At 58.4% G+C, this 8934-nt stretch overlaps 1 long non-coding RNA gene across 1 annotated transcript in view; it reads left to right on the forward strand.

Moving 5' to 3' along the window:
* The window catches only part of LOC310885169, a 65161-nt gene extending 56371 nt beyond the window's left edge, over window positions 1-8790 (forward strand). Inside the window, exon 2 of the long non-coding RNA XR_014574584.1 lies at window positions 8757-8790. This is a non-coding gene — a long non-coding RNA (uncharacterized lncRNA). The remainder of the gene's footprint in view (window positions 1-8756) is intronic.
* Window positions 8791-8934: the final 144 nt, after the last annotated feature.

The raw sequence follows: 8934 nt of genomic DNA on the forward strand, positions 1-8934 counted from the left end.
CTGGCACCAGTGGAGATGCACTGCAGTCAGTCCAGTGAGTGCACTGGCACCACTGGGGATGCACTGCAGTCACTCCAGAGAGTGCACTGGCACCACTGGTGATGCAGTTTAGTGAGTCCAGAGAGTGCACTGGCACCACAGGGGATGCAGTGCAGTGAGTCCAGAGAGTGCACTGGCACCACTGGGGATGCACTGCAGTGAGTCCAGAGAGTGCTTTGGCACCAGTGGGGATGCAGTGCAGTGAGTCCAGAGAGTGCACTGGCACCACTGGAGATGCAGTGCAGTGAGTCCAGAGAGTGCACTGGCTGCACTGGGGATGCACTGCAGTGAGTCCAGAGAGTGCACTGGCACCACTCGGGATGCACTGCAGTGAGTCCAGAGAGTGTACTGGCACCACTGGGGATGCACTGAAGTGAGTCCAGAGAGTGCACTGGCACCACTGAGAATGCACTTCAGTGAGTCCAGAGAGTGCACTGGCACCACTGGGGATGCACTGCAGTGAGTCCACACAGTGCACTAGCACCACTGGGGATGCAGTGCAGTGAGTCCAGTGAGTGCGCTGGAACCACTGGGGATGCAGTGCAGTGAGTCCAGAGAGTGCACTGGCACCACTGGGGATGCAGTGCAGTGAGTCCAGAGAGTGCACTGGCACCACTGGGGAAGCAGTGCAGTGAGTCCAGAGAGTGCACTGGCACCACTGGGGATGCACTGAAGTGAGTCCAGAGAGTGCACTGGCACCACTGGGGATGCAGTTCAGTGAGTCCAGAGAGTGCACTGGCACCACTGGGGATGCAGTGCAGTGAGTCCAGAGAGTGCACTGGCACCACTGAGAATGCACTTCAGTGAGTCCAGAGAGTGCAGTGTCACCACTGGGGATGCAGTGCAGTGAGTCCAGAGATTGCACTGGCACCACTGGGGATGCAGTGCTGTGACTCCAGAGAGCGCACAGGCACCACTGGGGATGCAGTGCAGTGAGTCCAGAGAGTGCACTGGCACCACTGGGGATGCACTGCAGTGAGCCCAGAGAGTGCACTGGCACCACTGGGGATGCGGTGCCGGGAGTCCAGAGAGTGCAGAGGCACCACAGGGGATGTAGTGCAGTGACTCAAGAGAGTGCACTGGCAGCACTGGGGATGCAGTGCAGTGAGTCCAGAGAGTGCACTGGCACCACTGGAGATGCAGTGCAGTGAGTCCAGAGAGTGGAATGGCACCACTGCGGATGCACTGCAGTGAGTCCATAGAGTGCACTGGCAGGACTGGGGATGCACTGCAGTGAGTCCAGAGAGTGCACTGGCACCACTCGGGATGCACTGCAGTGAGTCCAGAGAGTGTACTGGCACCACTGGGGATGCACTGAAGTGAGTCCAGAGAGTGCACTGGCACCACTGAGAATGCACTTCAGTGAGTCCAGAGAGTGCACTGGCACCACTGGGGATGCACTGCAGTGAGTCCACACAGTGCACTAGCACCACTGGGGATGCAGTGCAGTGAGTCCAGAGAGTGCACTGGAACCACTGGGGATGCAGTGCAGTGAGTCCAGAGAGTGCACTGGCACCACTGGGGTTGCAGTGCAGTGAGTCCAGAGAGTGCACTGGCACCAATGGGGATGCACTGCAGTGAGTCCAGTGAGTGCACTGGCACCACTGGGGATGCAGTGCAGTGAGTCCAGAGAGTGCACTGGCACCACTGGGGAAGCAGTGCAGTGAGTCCAGAGAGTGCAGTGGCACCACTAGGGATGCAGTGCAGTGAGTCCAGAGAGTGCACTGGCACCACTGGGGATGCACTGAAGTGAGTCCAGAGAGTGCACTGGCACCACTGGGGATGCAGTTCAGTGAGTCCAGAGAGTGCACTGGCACCACTGGGGATGCAGTGCAGTGAGTCCAGAGAGTGCACTGGCACCACTGAGAATGCACTTCAGTGAGTCCAGAGAGTGCAGTGTCACCACTGGGGATGCAGTGCAGTGAGTCCAGAGATTGCACTGGCACCACTGGGGATGCAGTGCTGTGACTCCAGAGAGCGCACAGGCACCACTGGGGATGCAGTGCAGTGAGTCCAGAGAGTGCACTGGCACCACTGGGGATGCACTGCAGTGAGCCCAGAGAGTGCACTGGCACCACTGGGGATGCGGTGCCGGGAGTCCAGAGAGTGCAGAGGCACCACTGGTGATGCAGTGCAGTGAGTCCAGAGAGTGCACTGGCACCACTGGGGATGCAGTGCAGTGAGTCCAGAGAGTGCTCTGGCACCACTGGGGATGCACTGCAGTGAGTCCAGAGAGTGCACTGTCACCACTGGGGATGCACTGCAGTGAGTCCAGAGAGTGCACTGGCACCACTGGGGATGCACTGCAGTGAGTCCAGAGAGTGCACTGGCACCACTGGGGATGCAGTGCAGTGAGTCCAGAGACTTCACTGGCACCACTGGGAATGCAGAGAAGTGAGTGCAGAGAGTGCGCTGGCACCACGGGTATGCAGTGCAGTGAGTCCAGAGAGTGCACTGGCACCACTGGGGATGCAGTGCAGTGAGTCCAGAGAGTGCACTGGCACTACCTGTGATGCAGTGCAGTGAGTCCAGAGAGTGCACTGGCACCAATGAGGCTGCAGTGCAGTGAGTCCAGAGAGTGCACAGGCACCACTGGGGATGTAGTGCAGTGAGTCCAGAGAGTGCACTGGCACCAGTGGGGATGCACTGCAGTGAGTCCAGTGAGTGCACTGGCACCACTGGGGATGCACTGCAGTGAGTCCAGAGAGTGCACTGGCACCACTGGGGATGCACTACAGTGAGTCCAGAGATTGCACTGGCACCACTGGGGATGCAGTGCAGTGAGTCCAGAGAGTGCACTGGCACCACTGGGGATGCAGTGCATTGAGTCTAGAGAGTGCACTGGCACAACTGGGGATGCACTTCAGTGAGTCCAGAGAGTGCACTGGCACCACTGGGGATGCAGTGCAGTGAGTCCAGAGAGTGCACTGGCACCACTGGGGATGCACTGCAGTGAGTCCAGAGAGTACACTGGCACCAGTGGGGATGCAGTGCAGTGAGTCCAGAGAGTGCACTGGCACCACTGGGGATGCACTGCAGTGAGTCCAGAGAGTGCACTGGCACCACTGGGGATGTGTCCAGTGAGTCCAGTGAGTGCACTGGCACCACTGGGGATGCAGTGCAGTGAGTCCAGAGAGTGCACTGGCACCACTGGGGATGCAGTGCAGTGAGTCCAGAGAGTGCACTGGCACCACTGGGGATGCAGTGCAGTGACTCCAGAGAGTGCACTGGCACCACTGGGGATGCAGTGCAGTGAGTCCAGAGAGTGCACTGTCACTACTGGGGATGCAGTGCAGTGAGTCCAGAGAGTGCACTGGCACCACTGGGGATGCAGTGCAGTGAGTCCTGAGAGTGCACTGGCACCACTGGGGATGCACTGCAGTGAGTACAGAGATTGCACTGACACCACTGGGGATGCAGTACAGTGAGTCCACACAGTGCAGTAGCACCACTGGGGATGCAGTGCAGTGAGTCCAGAGAGTGCACTGGCACCACTGGGGATGCAGTGCAGTGAGTCCAGAGAGTGCACTGGCACCACCGGGGATGCAGTGCAGTGACTCAAGAGAGTGCACTGGCAGCACTGGGGATGCAGTGCAGTGAGTCCAGAGAGTGCACTGGCACCACTGGAGATGCAGTGCAGTGAGTCCAGAGAGTGCAATGGCACCACTGCGGATGCACTGCAGTGAGTCCAGAGAGTGCACTGGCACCACTGGGGATGCACTGAAGTGAGTCCAGAGAGTGCACTGGCACCACTGAGAATGCACTTCAGTGAGTCCAGAGAGTGCACTGGCACCACTGGGGATGCACTGCAGTGAGTTCACAGAGTGCACTAGCACCACTGGGGATGCAGTGCAGTGAGTCCAGAGAGTGCTCTGGCACCACTGGGGATGCAGTGCAGTGAGTCCAGAGAGTGCACTGGCACCACTGGGGATGCATTGCAGTGAGTCCAGTGAGTGCACTGGCACCACTGGGGATGCAGTGCAGTGAGTCCAGAGAGTGCACTGGCACCACTGGGGAAGCAGTGCAGTGAGTCCAGAGAGTGCAGTGGCACCACTGGGGATGCAGTGCAGTGAGTCCAGAGAGTGCACTGGCAGCACTGGGGATGCAGTGCAGTGAGTCCAGAGAGTGCACTGGCACCACTGGGGATGCAGTTCAGTGAGTCCAGAGAGTGCACTGGCACCACTGGGGATGCAGTGCAGTGAGTCCAGAGAGTGCACTGGCACCACTGGGGATGCATTTCAGTGACTCCAGAGAGTGCACTGGCACCACTGGGGATGCACCTCAGTGAGTCCAGAGAGTGCACTGGCACCACTGGTGATGCACTGCAGTGAGTCCAGAGAATGCACTCGCACCACTGGGAATGCAGTGCAGTGAGTCCAGAGAGTGCACTGGCACCACTGGGGATGCAGTGCAGTGAGTCCAGAGAGTGCACTGGCACCAGAGGGAATGCACTGCAGTGAGTCCAGTGAGTGCACTGGCACCACTGTGGATGCACTGCAGTGAGTCCAGAGAGTGCACTGGCACCACTGTGGATGCAGTGCAGTGAGTCCAGAGAGTGCACTGGCACCACTGGGGATGCACTGCAGTGAGTCCAGAGAGTGCACTGTCACCACTGGGGATGCAGTACAGTGAGTCCACAGAGTGCACTGGTACCAGTGGGGATGCAGTACAGTAAGTCCAGAGAGTGCACTGGCACCACTGGGCATGCAGTGCAGTGAGTCCAGAGAGTGCACTGGCACCACTGGGGATGCACTTCAGTGACTCCAGAGAGTGCACTGGCACCACTGGGGATGCAGTGCAGTGAGTCCAGAGAGTGCACTGTCACCACTGGGGATGCAGTGCAGTGAGTCCAGAGAGTGCACTGGCACCACTGGTGATGCAGTGCAGTGAGTCCAGAGAGTGCACTGGCACCACTGGGGATGCACTGCAGTGAGTCCAGAGAGTGCACTGGCACCACTGGGGATGCACTACAGTGAGTCCAGAGATTGTACTGGCACCACTGGGGATGCAGTGCACTGAGTCCAGAGAGTGCACTGGCACCACTGGGGATGCAGTGCATTGAGTCCAGAGAGTGCACTGGCACAACTGGGTATGCACTTCAGTGAGTCCAGAGAGTGCACTGACACCACTGGGGATGCAGTGCAGTGAGTCCAGAGAGTGCAGTGGCACCACTGGGGATGCAGTGCAGTGAGTCCAGAGAGTGCTCTGGCACCACTGGGGATGCACTGCAGTGAGTCCAGAGAGTACACTGGCACCACTGGGGATGCAGTGCAGTGAGTCCAGAGAGTGCACTGGCACCACTGGGGATGCAGTCCAGTGAGTCCACATAGTGCACTGGCACCAGTGCGGATGCAGTACAGTGAGTCCAGAGAGTGCACTGGCACCACTGGGGATGCAGTGCAGTGAGTCCAGAGAGTGCACTGGCACCACTGGGGATGCACTTCAGTGACTCCACAGAGTGCACTGGCACCACTGGGGATGCAGTGCAGTGAGTCCAACGACTTCACTGGCACCACTGGGGATGCAGTGCAGTGAGTCCAGAGAGTGCACTGGCACCACTGGGGATGCAGTGCAGTGAGTCCAGAGAGTGCACTGGCACCACTGGGGATGCAGTGCAGTGAGTCCAGAGAGTGCACTGGCACCACTGGAGATGCAGTACAGTGAGTCCAGTGAATGCACTGGAACCACTGGGGATGCAGTGCAGTGAGTCCAGAGAGTGCACTGGAACCACTGGTGATGAAGTACAGTGAGTCCAGTGAGTGCACTGGTACCACTGGGCCTGCAGTGCAGTGAGTCCAGAGAGTACACTGGCACCACCGATGATGCAGTACAGTGAGTCCAGTGAAGTGCACTGGCACTACTGGGGATGTAGTGCAGTGACTCGAGAGAGTGCACTGGCACCACTGGGGATGCAGTGCAGTGAGTCCAGAGAGTGCACTGGCACCACTGGGGATGCAGTGCAGTGAGTCCAGAGAGTGCACTGGCACCACTGGGGATGCAGTGCAGTGAGTCCAGAGAGTGCACTGGCGCCACTGGGGATGCACTGCAGTGAGTCCAGAGAGTGCACTGGCACCACTGGGGATGCACTGCAGTGAGTCCAGAGAGTGCACTGGCACCACTGGTGATGCAGTACAGTGAGTCCAGAGAGTGCACTGGCACCACTGGGGATGCACTGCAGTGAGTCCAGAGAGTGCACTGGCACCACTGGGGATGCACTGCAGTTAGTCCAGAGAGTGCACTGTCACCACTGGGGATGCAGTACAGTGAGTCCACATAGTGCACTGGCACCAGTGGGGATGCAGTGCAGTGAGTCCAGAGAGTGCACTGGCACCACTGGACATGCAGTGCAGTGAGTCCAGAGAGTGCACTGGCACCACTGGGGATGCACTTCAGTGACTCCACAGAGTGCACTGGCACCACTGGGGATGCAGTGCAGTGAGTCCAATGACTTCACTGGCACCACTGGGGATGCAGTGCAGTGAGTCCAGAGAGTGCACTGGCACCACTGGGGATGCACTGCAGTGAGTCCAGAGAGTGCACTGGCACCACTGGGGATGCACTACAGTGAGTCCAGAGAGTGCACTGGCACCACTGGGGATGCAGTGCAGTGAGTCCAGAGAGTGCACTGGCACCACTGGGGATGCAGTGCAGTGAGTCCAGTGAGTGTACTGGCACCACTGGGGATGCACTTCAGTGAGCCCAGAGAGTGCACTGGCACCACTGAGAATGCCTTTCAGTGAGTCCAGAGAGTGCACTGGCACCACTGGGGATGCACTGCAGTGAATCCTGTGAGTACACTGGCACCACTGGGGATGCAGTGCAGTGAGTCCAGAGAGCTCACTGGCACCACTGGCGATGCAGTGCAGTGAGTCCAGAGAGTGCACTGGCACCACTGGAGATGCAGTACAGTGAGTCCAGTGAATGCACTGGAACCACTGGGGATGCAGTGCAGTGAGTCCAGAGAGTGCACTGGCACCACTGGGGATGCAGTACAGTGAGTCCAGTGAGTGCACTGGTACCACTGGGCCTGCAGTGCAGTGAGTCCAGAGAGTACACTGGCACCACTGGGGATGCAGTGCAGTGAGTCCAGAGAGTGCACTGGCACCACTGATGATGCAGTACAGTGAGTCCAGTGAAGTGCACTGGCACTACTGCGGATGTAGTGCAGTGACTCGAGAGAGTGCACTGGCACCACTGGGGATGCAGTGCAGTGAGTCCAGAGAGTGCACTGGCACCACTGGGGATGCAGTGCAGTGAGTCCAGAGAGTGCACTGGCAGCAGTGGGGATGCAGTGCAGTGAGTCCAGAGAGTGCACTGGCACCACTGGGGATGCAGTGCAGTGAGTCCAGAGACTTCACTGGCACCACTGGGAATGCAGTGCAGTGAGTGCAGAGAGTGCACTGGCACCACTGGGGATGCAGTGCAGTGAGTCCAGAGAGTGCACTGGCGCCACTGGGGATGCACTGCAGTGAGTCCAGAGAGTGCACTGGCACCACTGGGGATGCACTGCAGTGAGTCCAGAGAGTGCACTGGCACCACTGGGGATGCACTACAGTGAGTCCAGAGATTGCACTGACACCACTGGGGATGCGGTGCAGTGAGTCCAGAGAGTGCACTGGCACCACTGGGGATGCAGTGCAGTGAGTCCAGAGAGTGCTCTGGCACCACTGGGGATGCAGTGCAGTGAGTCCAGAGACTGCACTGGCACCACTGGGGATGCACTGCAGTGAGTCCAGAGAGTGCACTGGCACCACTGGGGATGCACTGCAGTGAGTCCAGAGAGTGCACTGGCACCACTGGTGATGCAGTCCAGTGAGTCCAGTGAATGCACTGGCACCACTGGGGATGCTGTGCAGTGAGTGCAGAGAGTGCACTGGCACCACCTGTGATGCACTACAGTGTGTCCAGTGAGTGCACTGGCACCACTGGGGATGCAGTGCTGTGACTCCGGAGAGCGCACTGGTACCACTGGGGATGCAGTGTAGTCAGTCCAGTGAGTGCACTGGCACCACTGGGGATGCAGTGCAGTGAGTGCAGAGAGTGCAATGGCACCAATGGGGATGCAGTTCAGTGAGTCCAGAGAGTGCACTGGCACCACTGGGGATGCAGTGCAGTGAGTCCAGAGATTGCACTGGCACCACTGGGGATGCAGTGCTGTGACTCCAGAGAGTGCACTGGCACCACTGGACATGCAGTGCCGTGAGTGCAGAGAGTGCACTGGCACCACTGGTGATGCACTTCAGTTTGTCCAGAGAGTGCACTGGCACCACTGGGGATGCAGTGCAGTGAGTCCAGAGAGTGCACTGGCACCACTGGGGATGCACTGCAGTGAGTCCAGAGAGTGCACTGGCACCACTGGGGATGCACTGCAGTGAGTCCAGAGAGTGCACTGGCACCACTGGGGCTGCAGTGCAGTGAGTCCAGAGAGTGCACTGGCACCACTGGGGATGCACTGCAGTGAGTCCAGAGATTGCACTGACACCACTGGGGATGCAGTGCAGTGAGTCCAGAGAGTGCACTGGCACCACTGGGGATGCACTACAGTGAGTCCACAGAGTGCACTGGCACCACTGGGGATGCTCTGCAGTGAGTCCAGAGATTGCACTGGCACCACTGGGGATGCAGTGCAGTGAGTGCAGAGAGTGCACTGGCACCACTGGGAATGCACTTCAGTGAGTTCAGAGAGTGCACTTGCACCACTGGGGATGGGTTTCAAGGCAACTGCATTAACCGCTCATGCTTCTTTCTTATGAGACTTTAGTAAACCAATTACATAGCCTTGTCAAGACTAAATCACAGGTAAAAATCCTGTACATCTCATGTGGCAAACCACTCCCAACTAGGATTCCAAGAACCAGGAGGTTCGGTGAAAATAGGGCTAGTGCTATTAGAGGG

This window comes from Anser anser (assembly GCF_964211835.1).
Source record: "Anser anser genome assembly, chromosome: 22".
Lineage (NCBI taxonomy): Eukaryota > Metazoa > Chordata > Aves > Anseriformes > Anatidae > Anser > Anser anser.